Raw genomic sequence first — 21868 nt, 5'->3', positions numbered from 1 at the left:
CATACTGGTTGTTTTTTTTGTTGTTGTTGTTGTTTTGTTGTTGTTTTTTGTTTTGTTTTGTTTTTTTTGCTGTTACTGCAATGTTCTCACTTGCAGCAATGTGCTGTGCACACTATGTTTTAGCAAAAGCAGCCTTCTAATTCTACACAAATCTTTTTGAAATGTACGTTTTGATCCCAATGCTTTTTCTGGTCCATGAAAGTGGATTATTTTGCTGTATGACTCTCCTCCTCCCATATTGTGGATGTGCAGTTGTGCATTGAGCCACCAGGGAATCAATGGCTCATCTCCTAAAACCTCTTAGTGGTCTTAAGCATGAGTAGTTATCAAAGAATGTTAACCCCTTAGGCACGTTAAATCAGACAAGATCTTTAATGGCAAGAAAAATAACATGAAATACTGCAAAAACAGTACTTTTTCTTATGCAGATGAGCTTAACTTAAGCATGAAAAGTATGAAGGCTTAATTCATAAAATGTGTTACATTACCTCTATACTTTTCTAGTTTACCATCTTTTTGCAATACATTCCACATACAAATTTGGACAATACCAAATAAATGCAGTCTATTAGGACAATACTTACAAGAGATATTTTCTGTAACTAGTGAATGTAATAAGACAGTTTTGCTAATTGTTTAATAAAGTGGTTGTTGTGTAGAGAAAAAAGACTGATAAGCTATATGCAGGTATGGTAATTGGAAAAGGGACACAGGGACCTCATCACTTCATCACAGTCCAAGTGTGGCTTGTAAATATTCACACTTTGGTGGCAGAAAATAGCACCAATTGGAAATGATGATATTTTGTTTAGATGTGTGGTTCATCTATAGAAAGCAGAGTCTAACAAAAGTGAGCACAGCATGCATCTCATGCAAAATGTGTTTTTACCCAGAGGGAATGTGTGTTTTTCATGTTGGTACTCATGTATGTTGTGTTTTCTGTCTCTTCTGGAAAGAAGATGGCAGGTCTTTCACCCTTTGAATAGTGTGAATTGTATTTGGTCTCAGCTGAATAGTGTCTGTTTAAGCAAGGGATTTCTGTTGTCTGTGTTTGTGGATCTAAAGCTCAGTATAACAGCGACAACAGGCAGTAATTCTTGTTTTTCTTTGTTTTGTTTTGCTTTGTTTTTTTTTTTTCATTTGTCATACTTAAACTGAAAAAATGGCTCCCCATTCTTGAATTTCACTTTTTAGAATATTTCTTTTGTAAAATTAGTCTTTTTAAATATGAGATGACAGGTATTTATTCTGAGTAGACGGGGAAAGGTGATGTCAACCTGCTATCAGCCAATAGATCTCCCTCTTTGTTCCAAACCAAAATTGCAAACTTATTGCAAATAGCAGACCCAACATGTTCTGTTTATGGCAGTGATGGCACAAACATGTTATTCTATAGCAAAAGTGGATTCAGCTTATTTAGAGACACCAGTGTTCTGACTGGGACACATGTGGATGACAAGGGTTTGAAGTCTTCATTTTTCAGAAACCTACACAAACTTAGCTATGCTAATGATTTTAGCATCTAACGCTGTTCAAACTGTTTGGCCATTTTGAAAGTAACATGATTATATTTCTGATACTACAAGTTGTATATGATTTTGTATCATTCAGTATTGTTCTTTTTTTAGAAAATTATTCCAGTTTTTATTAAACTGAAAAGTATTTTATGAGATGTCAAAGGGTAATTATATTGTTGCAGCATATATATGAATGAGAATAAATAAATGAACAAATACATAAATACAGTTTTGTTTCTGGAGGTTGTTGATGAAGATACCATCTTCTGTTGTTTCTTATCTGGATAAAGCAGGCAGTGGAGGGGGGATCCTACCGTTGATTTCTCCAGTGCTTTTAAAACAATTTAGCCCATAATGTGAGGTGAGAAGCTTCAGAAAACAGAAGTCTTCAAAAGTACCTGGGTTATTTATTTCTTCTTAAACAAGAATCCATCTTCACTCCTCACAGCAGAAATAATGTCTTTATGAAGGTCCTCAAAATGGAAAGTGAGGAAAATTTTTAGGTCAAGCAAAATGAAATAATACCTAACATTGGGATGGGCCCCTGGTGACATAACTGTATTCTCACTACAAGAATTCTAACCTGCATGTGTTATCACTGAAGACTTGTACTACCAAAATATAATAGTAGGGAAAAACTTGGATATGCCAAATGAATGGGGTGTGTGTCTGAACAGTTTTTTGTTTTACATTTTACTCATAGGGACAGCAGAGTAGCACAGTCACTGCACTGAAACTTCAGCCTCTGCAGCTCTCCTGCTATTTATTATTGACAATCTCTCAAAGTGGCCTGTTGCCACAACCACAAACTCTTTTTTCTTTACTCATGTCTACAAAAGAAAAAGAAATAGAGAAATACAGTCAGTAAAACTGTAAAAAGAAGATCTGATGAAACTTCCTTTTTCCCTCAAAGTTTCTCAAATTGAAAACAGCACACCTCTATTTTTTAAATTATGTTGTTGCTTTCTTTGATAGGTGCGTCTGTTTTGATGTTAGGCCTTTTTCTCATAGTGACGGTGAAGCATGATAGCCCTGCTTTTCAAGCTAAAGAACTTGTGTGATCAAATCAAAGGGCACGCAGGATGACACCTACACTAATAGAGACAAAGCATCACTGTCATTCTCGTTATCTTCCTTCTCCGTTGACCTCATATCCTCTGCCACATTGTCACACAATGGGTCATTCAAGTGTAAATGATTCTCTCACTGTGGAGCTAAATCATACCTGGGGATGTATCCAACTGTACTACATAAATGCATACAGTATGTGAAACATGCATGTCTGCTGGAATGGACACTGATACCAACAAACTCACTTTCAGTTACAATCCTTCAAAAGGAAAGCCTTTAAGGTTGGGGGTCTGACAGCTTTGTCATCCCTGACACCATACACTGATGGGGGAGATAAAACCCATGTGACCTGCTTGCAGTCCCCTCAAGCTACTGAGTCATTCCTCAGTGACTGAAAGAGAGTATGGAAGGATGAAGCTCCCCCTCTGCTAAGTGCTTTCATGATGGCATCAGAGGTGGTGGTTCTCGAGGGAGGCAAGAAAATCTGCTGTGGGTAAAAATATGACAGACCACACCAAGTTAAAGAAAGAGAAGTCGCATGTGAGGTGTGAGCACTTGGACTAATAACTAATAGATCATTCTGAGGCCAGATAAAGGTGGAAGTAATAGCAATATATGATTGTGCTATTGTAGGTACAGTTGATACTAATTAAATTGTGAATAACAATGATAAAAGATAAAGGCCAAGGTATTTTTTAAACATGTAACATGTTTTTACATTTGCCTCTTTTGCAGTATTTTTTCTAGTCATAAATAAAAGTTTGCTATAATTTTAGGTTATCTGACATTTTTCTAAGACATTTACTTGACAAAAGTTGTTGTATGTCAAAGATCTGAAGCTAACCGTATTTTACAGAGAGACATCACTCCATTAATATTAAGCAATTCAGAGGGATGAGTAATGCATTCACATTTCAGCTGATATTTTCAAGTCTTCAATGTAAATGTCAAGCACAGTTTTATGTGGTTGTCATGCCATCTATCACTCTCAGTTAGATACAGCTGCTTTTACAAGGTCCTGTATTGTGTCAGGCTAAGCACAAACCTCTTCCACTGTGCATTAAAGCACAAGGCTAACATTTTCCACCTCATTCTTATTCAGCTCATTCATCCCCAGTATATTTGTTTCATAAGGAAGAATTGTTTAAGTTATGTTTCTATAAATCTGAACTGTAACTCTCTCATAGTGGCAAATCAACAAAACCATTTTTGCCAGAGGACAATGTACTCAGGTGGCAGTTTTTTTCATTTTAGCCAGAGTGGATTGTCATAGCAATGCTGTTTCAGACAACATATTCAAACAGAAGCCATTCTGTCATTCTTAAGTGACCCAGTGATGGCCAAAAAGTCCATTTATCTTAGTTTTTTTTTCTCTCCATTTCTGAGCACAAGACAGTCATTGTTATATCACGTGTATGATATAAGGCGTTTGTTACCTGCCCCCAATGACACAAGATCTGTTGGGAAATATAGCAAGCTGTTACTGCTCAAGAACACAACACTTAATCTGCACTAGCCAGTCACACCACACTAAAATAAGCACATCCTATTAGTTATATAAACATACTGTATTAACTTTATAGTTTCAACCACTGCCTTTTAAATATTTTATTCAAACAGCTAACTAAAAAACACACATTTGGTATGTAATTTAATAGGATGACAATGCAATAGTGGGTAGTACCACTGCCACATGTTAAAAGGTTTAGATTTGAATATGCTGGTCACCTTGCACCATTTGGAGATTTGCATGTTTTACTGGTGAGTTCTGAATTTCCTCCAGCAACCTAATGTGATGAACATAAAGTTTATGGATGAGTCAAAATTGGTGGAACTAGACAAAAGAACCTCATCAAGAGCCTGTGTTATGGTTGTACTTTCTAGCCCTTAATTGGACAAGCATATGAAAAATTTTTGGAAAAATAATTAATTGCTATTTTCTAATGTTCTAGGCTAAAATAACACAATTTCATCTTTTTTATTTTGTTTTGTATTATATATGTATATATATATATATATATATATATATATATATATATACATATAACCCTTAGTTTTCCTTCTACAGTTTGTATCTCCCAGGATATGTTAACCACAGGGTACAAATTTAACATTTTAAAATTTTTCAAATATTTATTGTGTAAGCTTTTAAAACATATTATAAGTAAGTTATTAGCTAACCGCTTTAGTGTTTTGCATTCAAATTTTTAAAAAGTGGAGAAAAAACTAAATACCAGTTATGCACACGTATTAAACACTGGAAACAAATACTTTTGAATAAATAAAATGTCTTACTCCTGTATTTCAGCAAACATCTTTTCTCTAGGGTTACATTATTGATATCCAATAGCAGGGGTCTCCAACTCCGGTCCTTGTGAGCTACTGTCCTGCAGGTTTTAGATGTCTCCTACTACAACGCACCTCTGCACAAGCCTGTTAATGACCCAGTGATTTGAGTCAGGTGTGTTGCATCAGGGTAGAATCCAAAACCTGCAGGACAGTACCTCACGAGGACCGGAGTTGGAGATCCCTGTCCTATAGGCATGGGAAGCTGTGGAAATAGTTGTGAGAATTTTGACCAGTGACAATACAAAGCATCACTTTGCACTTCTAACACATGATGGAGGTCTGTCCAGTCTAATATATCCTGCATTGGACTTTTACTGCCAATGCATAACAGAGAGTTGGGTAGGAAGACCTTTTTTTATTTGTTTCCTTCATTATTTTACAACCACAGATAAAGTAATATATTGTACATAATTCTGGTACTATAGTAAGCTATTTACTTGTTTGGACCAGCTATACCTAAATGGCACAGGCCTCGGCGGGCCAAGATCGGCAGCTGCCAACCCCACCGGGGAGCAGCCATCCCAAACGGCCAGAGCTTAGAGCCCTGAGAACGCCTGCTGACGAGTGTTTGTGATGTGTGTGTTTTTTGCAATTAAAATTGAGGGGCTGTAACCATACTGTGCTGGGAGCAAGGCCACATGACCAGCCCCATCCACCATGCACTACATGGCATGCCCCCCAGCACCTACCACTACGATCCCCTGAACCCCCCAACCCAGGCACCAACCCACCCCATGGCACATACCCAGGCAAGCCCAGATCCCCTCGCACTGATCGACCCCTCTACCCCCAAGAGAGGGGGCCACCCCTGGGCACCAGAGCCCAGACCGTCCCAGAAAAGCCCAGTCACCCAGCCCAGGGCCAATGCTCACCAACCCATGCCCCAACAGCAGCCATGCCCCACCACCATGAGGCGATCCCAGCCTCCAGTCATTTTTGTGCGTACAATAATTGAGGAGGAAAAAGAATATGAAGAATGTGTGTGATTGTATAAATAAATATAGTGAACAGAAAGCAGGACCTTTCATGGCAAAGTCATATTTAAATTATATTATTTTAGCCTTGGCCATTGGTCCAGACCAATGCAAACAACAAGGACAAAAAACATAACACTTTAACAGCAGCATTTATAATTTATTCTTCATTATCTGCAATAGTATCCAGGCACTTATTTGTGAATGCATCTACAGGTGCTCTGGCTGGCTGGGATGGGTGGTGGTGTGGCTAAATAAAGTTCTTGGTTGTTTGGGGTTCAATCTACAGTACAATTGACACTACATCTCCTCATCTGGACTAAAAATATGAAAGAAAAATATCAGAATTTATTGAGATTAATTTTTCCTTTATTCAAAATAAAACAATAACAGAATGTGCTATTTCATTTTATACTTTGTTCACCCCTTTATGACCTCACATTAGAAATGACAAATTAGGATTATTCTGTATTTGACAAAAACATGTATATCTTTTTAGTTTGTTTTGTGTTTTAATCTAAAAAGAAAATGCAATGACTCATTTTTCATTTCGCTTCTCACCTGTAAAATTGTGGTATGACATATTAAAATTGATTTTCCTGAAATCTCATAGGAAGAGGAGATGTATGAGTCCCATCATGCTTAAAAGTGATTGTGCTTTTGCAAATCTTGTGGCTGAGCAGGTGATAGCTCCAGTGGAAGACATCACTGTCAAACCCCTGGAGTGGCGTTGAAGTATAGCATCTCTACTCTGGACTTCTGGAAAACCGAGCTCTGTAACCTTTGTCTTAGTGTGACCTCACATGTCCTACAGAGGAAACTCATTTGGACCATTTAGCACTGCCAAACAAATTCTGAAGGATGCTGCCATTGAGTTTAGACCACAGTGTCTCTGGGTTTATAACTAATCAGAGCAGCAACATGTGTTGTTGCTCTAAGTAGCAGGTATATGCTGTTCACTATTGGTTAAGGGTTGCTTTTTTGGAGTGGTTAAAAGCAACATCAATAGCATTATGACTTTTTACTGTTAAAATCAGTGTAACAAAATAAACTCATCACCCCAAAATTTGGACCCTTGTTACCTGCATCAACAAAGATCAAAAGTTTCCATCTGAATGAGTAAAGTTTGCTATTAATTGAAATAATGGTTAATAATATAAAGTCACACATTCTTTATAGTGTCTGTACTAATGTTTAACTTTAATCCTGCTTGGGAAAAAAGTCAGGATGCACCCATGTAATAGCTTGAATTTTTTTATTTTTTATTTTTTTCTTTCTTTGGCGGACAGTTTGTACTCTATGTGCTTTATGACTAAGTGTCTTACCATGAAGCTCCTTGAGAAGGTGGTGAGGGTGAGTAAAAATCTGTGAATTGTTTTTTTTGTTTTGTTTTGTTTTTCCCAGCTTATTGTTTGGATGAATGATTCAACCAGAGAGTTTATCTAAGTATTATTCCAAGTGTCCTTTAAGTCAGGACATTATATCACACTGACACCCTGACATACATTTGATTGAGCAATTTACTGCATCAAAATGAGCCCAATATGATTAAGAAAAGAAGAAGTTGTAAACATTAGTTGCTGAGCTGTAACAAGTAATGATGGAGTGATGTGCTGAGCATGAAGCAGGCAGAATGACTGCTGCCTTATGTAGGACAGACTGAATCTGTGGAAACTGGGTCTTGTAACTAGAACTATTGGAGCTCCATTCATCAAATGTTGTTTTATGCAGAAATAATCATTTTAACTTCTGAAACCTTGGATGCCCAAAATAACTCCTCCCACTACACACTTGGATCGCTGTTGATCAGTGCGTAGGCATAGATTGCACAACTAAGCCACAGATTATGTGCTCCTTTTTAGTCATTTACCTTTATTTTTTTAGGACAGATACAAGGGTCAGACCCTTTACTTTACTCAGACCCTTTATGCAGCTTCAACCTTGACTGAATGAATCATACATTAGTGAGTCATTTCTCACAAGTGATAGATGATGGATAGTAGATGCATTTTTACTCATATGTTCATGTTACACTGAATGCTTTGTAGCAGTTTGAGTTGTTAGACTACAGGCTCCTTGGTTTCCAGATATAACATGCTATATGATTTAACAAGATAATGTAAATATGCCTTTAGTGAACCCTGTATCATCTCAACCAGAGTGAACTATGTCAAATCCTCCTAGACAATCTCCATTTCATTTTCATCTCCTTATGGGAGTGCATAAATACTCCTGTTATTCTAATCTGCATGCTTTGTGCCACCGTGTGATTGGCTGATAACTGATGACTCATTTCAACAGGTTGGTGTGGGGCTGGCATGAAAAGAGGTGGGTAGGTGTTTGTGAAAAGCGGGAGGTGGGAGTAAAGCTTTGCCCCCACTGCCTGTACACTTGTGTGCAGCATTGTTGTCGAAGCATGCTGTTTCTCACACCCCAAACATCCAACATAAATACTTGCAAAGGGTGTCAACTGATTTTGTATACTCTTTTTTGTTGTTTTCCTCTTCATCTCCTCAGCCACTGTTGCCTGTAGCCATACTTGAGGAGAGACACAGAGCCTGGAGGAGAGGGAAAAAGAGAGACTTGTGCTGATCACAGATTTTGCAGCCCCCATCCTTTCCTCTGTTGCTGCTACAGCGTGTGTGTGTGAGGCAGGGGAGGAGAGGCAGCAGAGGAAGAGCTGCTGTTTGTCTCTACGAGTCGGAGGGAAGAGCAGTGAGCATTGCAGTGCAGAGCAGAGACGAGACAGTCAGTCTTCTGGTACATCTCCACCGTGAGCAAACCTACCCAGTATCTGCGCACCTCTGCCACTTGCTGAGCAGCTTCGCACATCAGGATTCCAGTCACACAAACAGGTGAGTCTCAGCCGCCTCATGATGAAATGCGCAGCAGTCTCATCGCAGTTTGAGATGATGCTCCAATATGATTACCGATATGATTTCAAATGAAGTGTATTTTAAATGAATGTTTAATTTGTTCGTATTGTGGTTTACAGAAAGAATGCATCAACTTAACAAACATGGACTGCTAAAACTTCTTATAGAAAAAGGTTTATCTACCTTTTGCTGTAAGTGTAGATGTGATAGGTGATGGGTGTTTTTAAAGTGTACATTGTAATAGTATTTATTTTTTCTTCTGTTAACTGAAAACCAAGAAAAAACAGCGAGACTCAAGGGGGAAGTGTTGCCTGTTATAGGAGTGAAATAATCTTATTTTATCTCCTGTTTCCCCATGTGTAAATCCATGTGTCCCTGAAAGAGGGAGTGGGTGGAGTGGGAACAGTATAAGCTCTGCCACTGTTCTCTCAGCCTTGTTTAGAAGCAGATAAACAAAAAAACACAATATAAACAGTGTAATTTCCAGACGCAATGCTGAAGGCAGACTGTAATGTTTGATGGAATGCAGATTGTGGATTTGACTGAGCCCGCAGTGTGTCTGAGTGGAGTTTAGCGACAACTGTCAGGAATATCTGGAGGTGTTTACATTTTGGATTGTTTTCTTGAGCTTGGGGCGGTCTTTTAGTTTCAATTGCACAAGAGAAAAAGCTGCATTCGTTCTTAATCATTGTAGTATTGACAAAATGGGTAGTGCAGTATAAGACTGTGGCAATATTCTGATTTCCCTGTATAATCTATTACATAATAAGGCTCTCAGCATACTGGCATGAAGTCAAAATAGAGCTGATATCAAATCAGGCAAAATTCTGCTGGTTTCTTTCCTTTGATACAACATGCGCTATGTGTTGTTAGTTTGGTAAAAGTCTTCTCATCTAATAGCTGAAATTTTGCCCATATATCCTTATCTAAAAGGGATGACGGTTTTAATAAATTGCTTTTATTTACCTTGGTTTTCTGTGATTTATTTGGTGATGACTGCTCCAAATGAATTCTTCTTCTTCATCGTTTGTATAATTCAAACCTGTGCTCTGATTTAGCATCTTCTCCTCCATGTTAGTATGTAACACTTGTTGCTTGTGCAGCATCTTGGGGTATTATTTTGAGTAATGGCTGCTCACAAGTGTTTACCACAGGGAATCAGCAAAAATCTCTTCTTTAGTGTTTCACTTGTTGAGTCCACATCAGTTCTTTTGCATTATGTCTGTAATCTGCCTCGACTTATTTAAAGCCTGTAGAATTTGCATTAGGAGAAGACACTCGTTCGAACAGAAGCATATGGATGAATGAGATTTGACAGAGAGGCATTGTCAGTGTCAATATGGTTTAACCCCCCTGAGCCATGACCACGGTCTGGCCAGCCACAGTGAAAAATCCCCTCTGTCTTTGTTTCGTTTTACTGTATGCTGCTGTTGTTTGCTGCTGACTGTCAATCTGTCACTGACTGTGATGTGGAGGAATCAACCCCAGCTCCCCATTGACCCTGCCACATCCCTTTATCACCCACCCTTCAATATAACTGTCCCCCTATCACTCCATCCATCCCTCTGCATTTCTCCCACCAGGTTTTGAAATGTTTGTCTCTTCACTTACACCGAGCACCTCCCTCCACCCCTCTCCGCTCTGGTCGCCACAGTAACGGCTGATTCAGGAAGGGTGGGCGGGTGTCTCAGAGCTCTTGCTGCTCTGCCCCATGCGGTGCTTTCACAGTACATTTCTGCTTCTGTGCTGCTTTTATGGCCCTGATACACTAACGGTTCAGGTGGCTCAGTCAGATGTTATACAATTCTATCAACTACACAAAATCTGTTTTGTTCAGTTCCTTCAAAACACATGTTCTGAATGTAGAGTTGCACTGTCATTCATGTTTAGTTTTTCTCCAGCAATGGATCACAAGGTGCCTCTTCACTGCCTGCTGATAAGCCAGGCGTTTTTGTTGGTTTTTTTGTTTGTTTGTTTGTTTTTTTGTTTGTTTGTTTGTTTTTTTGTTTTTGTTTTTTTACTTTACTAAATTTAAATGAACTGGTCAAATAGTCTTCTACTTAAGTGACCTGGAGAGATTGCAGGCTTATTTTACTCAAATATACATGACACCTGGGTCAGAGTCATTCTATGTGTTTTTAGAGGCTCTACCAAGTTGATCAATAATGTAATATACCTCGACCGAGTCATTTAATAATAGATATGCTATGACCTATGATTACATGAGGTTGATAAAACAGACTAAGAGAGATGGAGTGCAGGAGTGTTTTTTATATACTATATATATATATATATATATATATTCACTCCCCCCTCAGTGTATGTATGAAATCAGACCTCCCACTTATAAAATAGCAACAATTAGATATAAACCTTTGCCTCTACCTCATGTCATCATAATTGCATGTTAATTTATCAGAAGTGGCTTTTTGTTTGTGTTGTAGTTTTATCGGTTTTGTTGCATTTTTATGGATTGCTCTGGTTGCTATGGTGATGGTTGGTACAGTAGCTTTAAGCAATGCCTTTTAGAAGGATTCTCAATAGGAAATTAAACCTGTGTTACAGCGCAGTCGATGCCAAGCAGGATACCTTGAGCTTGTCCTGCTGTGCCTGATTGAATTCAAATTGGGACTGTTTTCAGTAAAGTGATAATGGTGAAAAGTGTATCGGTTTACACTGTTGTGCACCATGGAAATTAAGTATTTGATGTTTACGAGTTTACCCAACAAGCACATCATAATATAATATCATATCATTTTAAAACAGAAACAGAATCCATTGACCACTATTAATCTGTACAACATTGTTTAAAACACTATTTAGTCTGATCATATTAAAAACCTTACAGCTTTGTGGTATGTTTTCTTCCTAGTTTCTTTTTTTTTTAGAGCAAAAGGTATAAATATATGCAGGTTGCAGTGGTTTTTCTACCCCGCAGTGTTCAGCCATTACAGTCAGTGGTGACGCAGCTCGAGACTCATACACTGCAGACCCATCACAAGACACTGCCAGAACAAAGAGCACACACTGTCATCTAAGAGAAGAACTCAGTTCAGAGGCAGAATTCACACAACACCTCTAATGGCTGTAAAGCTAAAAAGTCTGACACACAGCGTGACGCCATGTGCTCAGACCTAATTGCCAACTTCCGTTACACTGAATGAATATTTGTGACGCTGGATGTCTCATATTTAATTCACTTATCCATAAACATGAGATATAACTATTAGAGGGAGTTTGAATATGACAACAACAACGACATCAGCTACTTAGATTATTTTTAATTCAATAATAATGATAATAATGGATTAGATTTGTATAGCACTTTTCAAGGCACCCAAAACTCATGGCACTCAACTACATTGGATCCATTATTTATTCACTTCACATTCATACTTGATGGCAAGGTACATGTGTAGCAGCAGCTACCCTGTGGCAGACTGACGGAAAAGTTGCAGTCAATCTGCACCAACAAGCTCTCTGACCACCACCAAACATTCATTCACATTTTATGTCCAAAGACACAATGACAGATTGACTGGGGGAGCAGGATTCAAACCACCAAGCCTCACAGTGGATTTACCACAGTGAGATCATCCTACTGGTTTGTGTACTACTGTCTTTGAAGCCTCATTTTTGGCATTTGCTATCTGGTTTTGGGGGAGCAGAAATTAATTACAAAGGATGAATATGAATTCGGGCCCTGCGATGAACTGCCGACCTGTCCAGGGTGCATCCTGCCTCTCACCTGCTAATTGCTGGGAAAGTCAGAGGTCCAACACAGAACCAGTTGCTAACAATGCTGATTTCAGACAAAACCTGATCAAACATCTAGTTGGTGGGACAATTTTGAGAATTAAGACTCACAGAATGGTGAGAATATTTTTCACTGACCATGAGTGAGATGCTTCACCTGCATAATGAGGTGAAGTTTACCCAAAAAAGGTCAGTTGTCAGTTGTCGCTTGTTTTCTGTTGTTTTGTGTGTGTGTGTGTGTGTGTGTGTGTGTGTGCATTTTTTTTAGTTCTGAAATTTAGTTCTTTTTTTAGTTCACACAACACTTGGTCAGAAGCAGTATTCCTTGTGAAAAGGAAAGTAATAAAATATAGAATAGTCATGTGATATTCTTTTTTTTAAATAAAAACCTACAATAACATTTAAGTGGCCTCAACAGTTTTAAAAATCATAAATAAAAGAAAAAAAAACGAAGATGGGAAATGATGATGTTATTAAATATCCTGAGTATATTGCTACAGCGAATGAATATGAATAATCTCTGTGGTATTCCTTGCAAGAGAAAAAGAGCTGTTTTTATAAACCAAGTGCTAAAACTGAAACACAAAGGTGGGGGGAATCAGGTGAATCCTGTTCTCTTTAATGTGTGAAGTGCAGATTTGATTTCCATGTGTGATGAAAGGTGAATAATTATTCTCTAACTCTTGTGTTAACACAATCAAACTCCTCTTGAAGAGGATCCAGGATGATTCCCTGTGGCTCGCTGCTATCTGATGACTAAAGTCTTCCCAAATGTTATATTAGAGCCCAGTAATTGGTCAGTATAAACCAATCATTAGCGTTCTCATTAAACCTTATTGTAGTGTTGAGACAGAGTGACGTGTGACGTGATTGAACAAACTTGTGTTATTATTCTCAAAGCTGTGTCGTGGTCCTGTTAGTGACATTATTCATCAGCACCCATTTCTTGACTCACTTCAGTTCTTTAAAGATTCCCTAGCATTTATTGTCTTCACAGTACTGGCCAAAAATTCCCATGTGCACCCACTCGTCCTACCATCTGCTCCTCTGCTCTCTCATTGGCCAGTTGTGAGGCTTCTTTTTCATATGGCCCCCACATTCTTTTGTTGGATGAAAGGAAGAAAGGAGGAGGACTGGAAGAATAGATGATGAGGACACAGAAGCATAGAGATTTCTTAAGCTTGGGGGTTAAACTTGATCTACCACAGTGAGTCTCTTTATAGCTGGGGCACTGTGCGTTTCAACAATTTCCAGCCAATCTCCGCGCATCCAGGAAAGTGCTGACTGGTTTACAACAGGGATCAGCGAACAATCTACATTTTACGCTTAGTCAGAAAAGACAGCTTCCTTGGAAGCTACAGAGAGAACCAGGTACAAATGGCAGTCGTGGTGTAGGTGTCTGGATTATTGCTGGATGAGAGCGACAGCATGATGTAAATGCTAATGCTGCTGCTGGCAGTGTTGTTGTTGTTAATTGTGGTGCTAGTTTGGCCTCACTGGCTGATGGATATGAGAAGAGTGAAGTCTTGCCGAATCATCTGTGGTTCTGCAGTCCCCTGACGTTAAATACTCATTCCATCCTTGCATTTATGGCATCATTACTGAAACCTCTGAAAAAGGATTTTCATACTTACAAAAGCTCATGTAAGACATTTAATTTTTAAATTCCCATTAACTCTGAGACACACTTGAAATAACCAATAAATCATATTATATCAGTCATACAAATGTATGGCAAATGGAAGGAGAATTTTAGTCTCACTCCATTCTACACATTGAAAACTGTGTGAAACTAGCTAAGCACTTGCTTTTCGTAATACTTATAGTGGAACTAAAGCACATCACTTTCATCTCTTCATCCGAGATGAAGAGGACATATGCAATATTTACCACACACCCCGTTTGTTTTTATCAAGCATCATTTCAAAGGGACATTGCTCTATAACAAACATACAACTTTGTTTTTATTAAGTGTCTGGGTTCACTTGAGTCTTCATTTCCTTCTGTATTAAATTTGCCATTAATAACACAAGATGTATATTATATAGTACCCAACAGCTCTACAAGGTGCTAGCTTGTGATGAGAAATATAAATCACTAAAGCCATGTCCTTTTACCAATTTCCAGAGCCTGACAATACAGGTTTGTTATTACTATTATTATTATTGACTAAAGTATTCCCCATGATGTCACTGGAAGGAAAAAAAATGATTGCCTGGCCACAAGTTGGCAACACTTTGCTACAGAGTCAATAACTTGTGGCCACGCGTTAATGAGGCATGAGACTTAGATATTAAGTAGTGGCCACTTTATTATTCTGTGCTCACCACAAACAGAATGAGAAAATGCACAGTAGCTGTCCACAGTCTTGTTGCACTGACTAAAGGCAATTATAATTTTTTGCATATGCAAATAATGTATTTGTGATTGGATTGAAACACTAGCATGAGGACTCCTGATGCCTGATACGGCTACGTGTAGGCAGAGGAAATGCCTAAACAACAATATCAGTGCAAACAAGGAGGATATTTTCTGCCACTTGTAAAACGTAGACCAACAGGACTTTGAAGTTCCTGATAAAACTGACGACTTGTCCAATGCATGAATATTGCTTCACCCTGTGGATTTTAAGCAGACAAATTAAGCATCTATTACCCAGGATATTGTATAGTGTTCAAATACGTTTGCAAGGCATCATTATAAATCATCCCAAGGTTAAAATTAAAAGAGATTAAATCTATTTTATGCATCCTTCACGGGTAATAATAGCTTAATGGAGCTGACCTGTATTGTCAGTAGAAGACAGATTCTATATCCTGTAGACACACATTACGAAGACGTGACCACAATTTAGTTATCTCATTGTCGCGCCTTATTAACTTGTGGCCATGGCTTAATTATCTCATTCTTGCTCTTGTGGCCACACACTGCCAATAGTATTTTTTTTCCCACCAATGTTACCAACTGGGCTTTATACTAAACAACTTACATGAACATGATGAAAACATTTTTTCTCCCTCTAAGCAAAGACACACACAACAGGCAAACCTATAAGCTTTGTAAGTCACTTTTTCGAAATCTGTCCAATAAAAGTACTTTGAGACATGATGTGCCCAGTGACATTATGTAGAAATAAAATGAAAATGAATAAAAGTTTTCAAAAAAGACAAGGAAAAAGCCCCACAATGCTTGTTTTTCCTGTCTCCTGTAATGGTTTGTGGTTTTTGACAGCTTCAAAAACCACATAAAACTTTTTAAAATAGGTCTCAGTTCATTTACAGACAGCAAGAATTTTGATATTCCCTCCCTCTCTCTTGTTTATAGAATAGAATAGAATAGAATAGAATAGAATAGAAAAGAATAGAATAGATCAATTAGGCCAGATATTACATGTCTCACAGCTTGAAGGTCCCTGTTTTTAGTCTCTGGTCTCTTTTTGATCTTTCTGTGAGGAGGTCAGGTTTTTTTTCAGGTGATCCAGATTCTCTTTCAGTCTAAGAGCATTTCAGTTTAACCGGTAATGATAAATTGTGATAGACAGTGATGGACTGATATTTCTACTGAGGAAGAGATGGATGATCTGAGTTTTGTGTTGCAAGTGAAGGAACCTTTTTCACTCAGAAGTTATCAAAGTCATTAGGATAATTTTTTTTTTATTTTTCTTGAGGGCCATTCAGCAGATTTTCACAGATTTCAGTTTCGATCAAAGTGGTTGAACAATCCCTTTTGGGGAATAGTTAGAGCCTCTTCATAGTTTCAGTTGATTGAATTTATGTTGTGTATGCAAATGCAAACAAAATCTTCTGTTACCATGAAGCTGAAGGGAAATTACTTCCGAGAGCAAAATCTCTGGTTTCTTCTTATGAGCTTTGCGTCACTCTAAGCAGCTCTGACGAGATGATAATGCGATGCGGGCAAAGCTGTCAACTGTTACACATCCTTTGTAAAAACCATCCACGTACATACACTCCAATACTCCTAACCAACAGATCATCTCCATTTCTGTGCCACCAGCCTCTCATCGGACCCCTCATCCATCCCCTCATAACATCACTGTTAATCTACTTGCCTCTGCCCATGGCATACCAACAGTGAACCCACTGCAGGGCTCAGCTGTTCCCTCAGGCTCCCTGGAAGCCAAGAGTACAGAGAGGTGCTCACGGCCTACACATTGACTTTATGCCTCTCTGACTTTCTGTTCCTTTTTATGTATGTTTTATACACATCCCTCTTAGCTCTTTACTTGCACACTATTCTGTTTTTATCTTTTAAAAAATGCTATCACTGGATTGACCGATAAACTAGACATTTACAGGACATGTCTTGTTTTACGGCAAGTAATTATATCTATCCTATACCTCCTCACTCTAAAATAATTTTTTGCTTAGGCAATGTAGTCATTACTTATTTTCACATGAAAATTCAGCTTTATAAAAGTTTTTCATGATGTGACATTGTTAAAGATTAAACTGGGTTGCAAACCTTTTTTATGTGTTTGCTCACACAAAAAAATCTTTTTTTGGGGATCAATGAGTTGTTAGAAGCTGTTTAGTAACCTTTTTATATCGGGCTTCTGAAATGCATTGAATCAAAAATACTTTATTTATCCCAGAGGGAAATTTCAATGCTGTAGGAGCTTTTCTTTAATATTAATACAGATGATGGATGGTAGATAAGTCCACATTAAATAAAGCCTGGGTTACATTGTTGGTCCATTTCTTTGTACAATTTTTTAAGGTTATTGTTGAAAGATGTTGGCTAACAGTTTACTAAACATCAGGCTAATACTACTGTATTATCATTATAAGTCAACACAGGTTCATAGCCATTCTAACTTATGTTTAATCTGAGTTTTAGTGGTTGAGTCTAATGAAGCTGAACATGGTACACATGCCAACAACTTGCCAGTTGTGTTACTTTCACCCAGCTGGAGCTGACTGGCTGATCAGTAATGCTTTAGACTTTCTTTCTTTTCTTTTTTATAATTACTTGAAGGAGCTATTCCGCTACCTTTAAAAATGCATTACTTAACTTTTGCCATTTTCAAAGTGACGCACCCCCTAGTGACGGCTAATTCGGCATCCATCTTGCATCATACTGTGATCTCTCTCCAGACAGTAAAAAGCAGTCTTATCTTTTGTTCTGTCTCTCTTTTGTTTCCTCTCTTCCTCTGACAATGTCTTCTAATGTTTCTTTGCTGAATCAGCCATGGTGTGTGCTCAAAATGGTCGGTTTGTTTATATCTGCTTGCTTTTAATGTCAAAATGAGTGTGGGTCTTTAAAGCAATATTCCAATAACTAGTTTAATCCTCCACCTTTGCCAGCTACAATGAAAATCACCAGAATTAAAAGTATACTAAGATCATAAATAGTCATGTTTCAGTCAAAATGGTGGTTTTTGAATTTAAAAAAAAAAAAAATAAGACGTTTTCATTGTATTTTGGAACCTTCCTTTTCTCATTTAAGGAAAGTATTTTTTCTACCACAGCACACGTCTGGTGGTTTTGTTTGAAGTTGAGTGACAACACATTTCAGATGGTGCTCTACCCCACTGGTCACCCCTGTGGCACAACAAATTATACGTCCCTCACATTGATTTGTGCTTGTTTACTTTTACTGCTCCTCACTCAAATGCTCCTCTGTGTGTTTTTTTTTTTTTTGATAGTAGAATAGAATAGAATAGAATAGACGTTTATTTGTCATTGTAACATGTAACATATACAACGAAATTAAGAGTGCCCAAGAGTCAAAGTGCAGTGCAGCAACATACATTTAACATTCAACCATAAAAAAAATAAAATAAAATAAAAGATTTGAATAAAAAAGAAACAACTAATTTAAAAAACTAACTAATATTCCACGCAGTCAAACTTACATGTAAAACAGCAGTAATATTTATTGCAGTGTGTAAACAGACTGCAAAAGAATTTATTTGAGGTTGTTTATGGTGGTTACAGCCACAGGATAAAAGCTGTTTTTTAATCTGTTTGTTCTGGCTCTGATTGATCTGTACTTCCATCCTGATGGTAACAGCTCAAACAGGGAGTGTCCAGGATGTGATGTGTCCTTTAGAATGTGTTGTACTTTTCTGAGGCAACGGGAACTGTGTAGCTCTTCCAAATTTGAGCCACAGTGCAGCTGGGGAACCAAACACCTATGCAGTATGTTAAAATACTTTCTGTGGTGCACCGGTAGAAGGACAACAGCAGTCTCTGGTTGACATTGTTCTTCCTCAGTACCCTGAGGAAGTAGAGTCTCTGCTGAGCCTTCTTCCGCAGCTCGAAATTGTTTATGCTCCAGGTGAGGTCCTCCTTAATGTGGACCCCCAGGAACCAGAAGTCCTCCACCCTCTCCACACAGTCCCCCCAGATGTGAAGTGGTAAGATGTCCATTTTGTTCCTCCTGAAGTCTATAACCAGTTCCTTGGTCTTTGTGGTGTTTAGGAGCAGGTTATTCTCTTTAGACCACACTAACAGCTGCTCCACTTCGTCCCTATACATCAACTCATCCCCTCCAGAGATGGGCCCCACCACTGTGGTGTCATCCGCAAATTTCACTACGGTGTTATTGTGGTGAGAGGGGATGCAGTCAGAGGTATAGAGATTGTAGAGTAGGGGGCTCAGCACACAGCCCTGTGGAGAGCCGGTACTGAGACTGAGGGCCATAGATGTATATTGAACCAGTCTGACCCTCTGGCTGCGACCTTGGAGAAAACTGTTTATCCACCTACAGGTGGAGTCCGGAAACCCCAAGTCCCGAAGTTTGTCCACCAGTCTGCAGGGGAGGATGGTGTTAAACGCCGAACTGTAATCCACGAAGAGCATCCAGACATAGCTCCCCTTCTGCTCCAGATGGGACAGAGCAGCATGTAGGGCTGTGACCACGACATCTTCTATGGATCTGTTCGCCCTGTAGGCAAACTGGTGGGAGTCGAAGCCTGGAGGCAGGAGTGATGTGATATGACTATGAACCAGTTTCTCGAAACACTTCATCACCTCTGGTGTGAGTGCTACTGGCCGGTAGTCATTCAGGCTGGAAATGTGAGGTTTTTTTGGCAGAGGGACTGTGGAGGATTTCAGACATGAGGGGACTGTGGCCTGAGCCAGGGACTGGTTGAAAATCCTAGTTAAGATACCAACCAGCTGATCCGCACAGTCCTTCAGCACCCGTCCCAGGACACCGTGAAGACCCACGGCCTTCCTCGGGTTGACTGCCCTCAGTGTACGCCTAACCTCAGGTTCTTCAACACTGAGGGTGAAGCTGCTGTGGGCTATGAGGTGTGGTGTGGCTGCCTCTGGTGATTTCCCGTCAAAGCGGGCAAAGAAAAGGTTAAGCTCCTCTGCCAACGTGTTGTTTAGTGTTGTTTAATTTAAGCCAGCACCCGATGCTGGTCATGTCTTGTGGACCACAAAAGCGAAGAAGTTTTGGGAGTTATTTTGGCCTTCGGAGGAACCATCAGGGGAGATCCAATGCCAGGGAAGTAATTGAATTTGAGGTTCCAGATAAAGATTTTTTTTTTTTTTCTCAACAGCAGGAAGCTCTGCCTTTCTCTAGGCGTGCAGCGTCACGCATGGCCTCATTACACTCAAGCAAACTCAACATCATCCACTAATGGCTTCAGAGAATCTAAGTACCTATTACTCTTTTATCAGGCACAATTTAATAGCACTTTTTAGTCTAACAACATAAAGCTTTTCAATTTGTGCCTTAGAAACATCAATGAGCAGATGTTACAGTAGATTTAATGTCTTTGGATGAGAGTGGTCCCAATTAGGGACAAAGAATTTCAATGGGAATTGGTTGGTATAGGATATAATGCATATACATTTCAGTTTTTCTTTGGTCTATCTAGAAGATTTTGTCTAAACCTTGCAGTTGTATCTTCATCAGCATTTGTTGACAAGACCTTGTGGAGCCTGAAGCTTGACATTCTCTAGTTATCTACAACCAGAAAAGGTGGTTTTATGTAGGATCACGCATTTAAAAAGTCAGGAAATGTCATGTTGACACCTCAGCTGCAGGTTAACATTTACTGCCAGCTTTCACATCTGTATATTTCCAAACCATCTGAGTATTAAAACGTATACACTTTGATAGAGCTAACACTGTGTTTTCCACCAGACAGACTGACAACTTTGAAGCTTTTATGTTTGAAATCTGGCTACTTCAAGGCTGATTAATTTCAATCTGTAGCTTAGACAGGAACAGAGGCTTCTCTCCTCAGACCCCTTGTCTCCTCACCTCCATTGTTATCCTTTTATCCTTTTTATGTTGCTCCACATAATCTTCATTTCACTCTCTGTCTTGTATTGCACTAAATTCCATTCAGTTATCTATCCTCTATTGAGCTACCTAATATATTTATTTTTCCTTCCAGCTTGGAAGCAGCTCTTATCACAAAATGACTGGGTATCATAATTGTTCCTGTTATTCCGCCCTGTCTCAGCCCCACGCTATAACACACACTCACACACTGTCAGCTCTGCTGTTCTGTAACCCATTTAGGTGTGACATCTTGTCGTTGCCCTTCAGCTGTAGAGACTCAGCTCTAATGGCCACCAAGTTTTTCTCATTAGTTAATTATGTTTTGTGATGATGTCTTCAGGTTTTAGTTGAATTATCTTTTAGGCAACTGATCACATTTGTACACAGGCCAAAAACTTAGGTCTATTAAACCTCTTTTTAACCTTTTTTTATGTGTGTGTGTCTATTGGCCTTACAAACAAGCAGGCATTTATCTTAATGGACTGTGTACTCTCACTGAAGTCAGAAAATTCTGTTATCTCAATATAAGTGATAAAGGGAGCCACCCTCACATTATCTGTTTATTGGGGACCATTTTGAAGCCTCGAGTTAGGCATTTTGTGAAAGTAGTGACGTGCCTGGGATGGATCTAAATGAGAACCAAAGAATGCTGAATACTCAATGTGTGTACTATCTGTCAGTCATCTCTCAGTCAAAGTAGTACTGCATGACTTTAAGCCGTGGTGCAATTTAAATGTACCCCACAGAGTTGCCATAAAATATGCAAAACTTCCCCCAGCTCACTCTCAAGAATAAACTGTTACTGTTGTATATTTCTAGAAACCACAGATGAACATATTTTTATGCTAACATTCATTTAGCATGCTCAGTGCATTCTGCATCAACCTGCACAGGGGCTGTGGAATAATTGGGTGAACATTTGTATGAACCACACATTTTCATTCTCAGCTTGTTACTGCTTGGTCAAGAATTTTATACATTAGTTTTCATCCCCCTTTGTTGTAATTTTTGGGTGTATATGCATCCTCGGTTTAGGGTAGTCATGCATCAATATTAAATG

The 21868-nt window shown here is 38.8% G+C and overlaps 1 protein-coding gene across 1 annotated transcript in view; it reads left to right on the top strand.

Annotated features, from left to right (window-relative positions):
• The first annotated feature begins 8303 nt into the window (after positions 1 to 8303).
• LOC121651235 (prickle-like protein 2) overlaps positions 8304 to 21868 on the top strand; it is a 39907-nt gene continuing 26342 nt past the window's right edge. The window contains exon 1 of the mRNA XM_042003247.1: positions 8304 to 8766. The gene's annotated coding sequence lies outside the window, so the exon portion shown is untranslated. The remainder of the gene's footprint in view (positions 8767 to 21868) is intronic.

This window comes from Melanotaenia boesemani, chromosome 13 (assembly GCF_017639745.1).
Source record: "Melanotaenia boesemani isolate fMelBoe1 chromosome 13, fMelBoe1.pri, whole genome shotgun sequence".
Lineage (NCBI taxonomy): Eukaryota > Metazoa > Chordata > Actinopteri > Atheriniformes > Melanotaeniidae > Melanotaenia > Melanotaenia boesemani.
This window is presented reverse-complemented; position numbering and strand designations above follow the sequence as displayed.